The sequence below is a fragment of the Anopheles marshallii genome (assembly GCF_943734725.1).
Source record: "Anopheles marshallii chromosome X unlocalized genomic scaffold, idAnoMarsDA_429_01 X_unloc_248, whole genome shotgun sequence".
NCBI classification, from domain to species: domain Eukaryota; kingdom Metazoa; phylum Arthropoda; class Insecta; order Diptera; family Culicidae; genus Anopheles; species Anopheles marshallii.
The window spans coordinates 7,376-10,000 of NW_026525833.1; the positions used below are offsets into that span (position 1 = coordinate 7,376).

The 2,625-nt window shown below is 46.2% G+C and overlaps 1 pseudogene; it reads right to left on the reverse strand.

Moving 5' to 3' along the window:
• Positions 1-2,091: 2,091 nt before the first annotated feature.
• Positions 2,092-2,625, reverse strand: part of LOC128717254 (large subunit ribosomal RNA) — a 5,554-nt pseudogene continuing 5,020 nt past the window's right edge.

Consider the following 2,625-nt stretch of genomic DNA (forward strand, 5'->3'; position numbering starts at 1 on the left):
CTCCATACAAATTTTGCTTATGTGGAATTTTTCAGTGTAAAATAAGGTTTCTCCAATCGATCGCGGGTTTCACTTTTCATCATTTGCTAGGTCTAACTATGATGTTTTGAGTGGTCCCGCAAAAATTTTTTCTCTTAGCCAGTCGACCCTTTCGTCCATGTCGGTGTGCTCTGCAGTAGGGTGCTCCATACAAATTTTCCTTATGTGGAATTTTTCAGTGTAAAATAAGGTTTCTCCAATCGATCGCGGGTTTCACTTTTCATCATTTGCTAGGTCTAACTATGATGTTTTGAGTGGTCCCGCAAAAATTTTTTCTTGGACCGGGCCTTCCTTCCCGGCCCTGTCGGTGTGCTCTGCAGTAGGGTGCTCCATACATATTTTCCTTATGTGGAATTTTTCAGTGTAAAATAAGGTTTCTCCAATCGATCGCGGGTTTCACTTTTCATCATTTGCTAGGTCTAACTATGATGTTTTGAGTGGTCCCGCAAAAATTTTTTCTCTTAGCCAGTCGACCCTTTCGTCCATGTCGGTGTGTTCTGCAGTAGGGTGCTCCATACAAATTTTCCTTATGTGGAATTTTTCAGTGTAAAATAAGGTTTCTCCAATCGATCGCGGGTTTCACTTTTCATCATTTGCTAGGTCTAACTATGATGTTTTGAGTGGTCCCGCAAAAATTTTTTCTTGGACCGGGCCTTCCTTCCCGGCCCTGTCGGTGTGCTCTGCAGTAGGGTGCTCCATACAAATTTTCCTTATGTGGAATTTTTCAGTGTAAAATAAGGTTTCTCCAATCGATCGCGGGTTTCACTTTTCATCATTTGCTAGGTCTAACTATGATGTTTTGAGTGGTCCCGCAAAAATTTTTTCTTGGACCGGGCCTTCCTTCCCGGCCCTGTCGGTGTGTTCTGCAGTAGGGTGCTCCATACAAATTTTCCTTATGTGGAATTTTTCAGTGTAAAATAAGGTTTCTCCAATCGATCGCGGGTTTCACTTTTCATCATTTGCTAGGTCTAACTATGATGTTTTGAGTGGTCCCGCAAAAATTTTTTCTTGGACCGGGCCTTCCTTCCCGGCCCTGTCGGTGTGCTCTGCAGTAGGGTGCTCCATACAAATTTTCCTTATGTGGAATTTTTCAGTGTAAAATAAGGTTTCTCCAATCGATCGCGGGTTTCACTTTTCATCATTTGCTAGGTCTAACTATGATGTTTTGAGTGGTCCCGCAAAAATTTTTTCTCTTAGCCAGTCAACCCTTTCGTCCATGTCGGTGTGTTCTGCAGTAGGGTGCTCCAACCAAGTTTTCCTAATGAAAGTTTTTCGTGGTTTCGTGTGAGTTAAAAACTCCGGAACTTGGCTTATTTTCACCATAATTTCCACATATGGTGACCAACTCAATAAACGTTTTGTGCGTATCCTATGGACAGTTTTTCGCGTTCAACTTGGTGAACTAGGGTTGTTTTCCCGAAGGGTAAAAAAATCTGGACTTAGCCAAATTTTGAAATCTCCAACCAATCTTGGCCTGTTAGATTATCTTGGTTGGGTTGCTATGGGCTGCTACGGCCTACTTGATAGGCAATGTTTCAACTCTTGGGCGCTTTCGTGGTTGCTAAGCACTGTTCGTGGCCTTCTTGATAGAAATGGCTTATGGTGGCCATGGACTTAGCCAAATTTTGAAGTCTCCAACCAATCTTGGCCTGTTAGATTATCTTGGTTGGTTTGCTATGGGCTGGTACGGCCTACTTGATAGGCAATGTTTCAACTCTTGGAAGCTTTCGTGGTTGCTTAGGATAAGAATCCCGACGAGAAAGGTTTCCCGGACTTATAAAAATAACCGATTAGCCCCAAGGACACATCTTCCTTGAAAGGCTAATCATGCACCACACACCACACCACCCATAGGCTTGCAAGCAGCACTCTTGTCGAGTGCAGCAAGCCTATGCTCACATCAACTACCGTACACGTACCACCATAGGCTTGCAAGCAGCACTCTTGTCGAGTGCAGCAAGCCTATGCTCATCAACTACCATACGTACCACCACAGCCTTGCAAGCAGCACTCTTGTCGAGTGCAGCAAGCCTATACTCCACGAACTAACCACTTCACCACCAAGCATGGGTCGCCTGAGAGGATCGATGCGAACGCATCTCTACAACTCGCAGCTCCCAGCCTGTAGTCCCGTCGTTTGCGGGCGGTCGAAGGTGTCGAAACTAGTTGTATCCACGGTCGACGGGAGCACAGCCACCAGGGTTCCCTGTGATAAGGTACTTCCACGTGCAGCGTACACCCGCCCGTTGCGGCTCAGTCTAGTGCTATAGCGGGGATGAGACGGCAGTGTGCACGGGGCAGCACCGACGGATCTCAGAGGGTTGTTAAGCCCGCTAGCTTCCGATCACCTAATGGGTTTATGATGCGCTATCAGCTCGGATTGGATACGACCTTAGAGGCGTTCAGGCATAATCCAGCGGACGTAGCGTCATACCAAAGTCCGGTCGAACTAGTATTGAGCCAGTGGTCCGTACCTGTGGTTCCTCTCGTACTGCACAGGAATTCCGTTAAGATAGCAGCATACAGCACACACCAGTAGGGTAAAACTAACCTGTCTCACGACGGTCTAAACCCAGCTCACGTTCC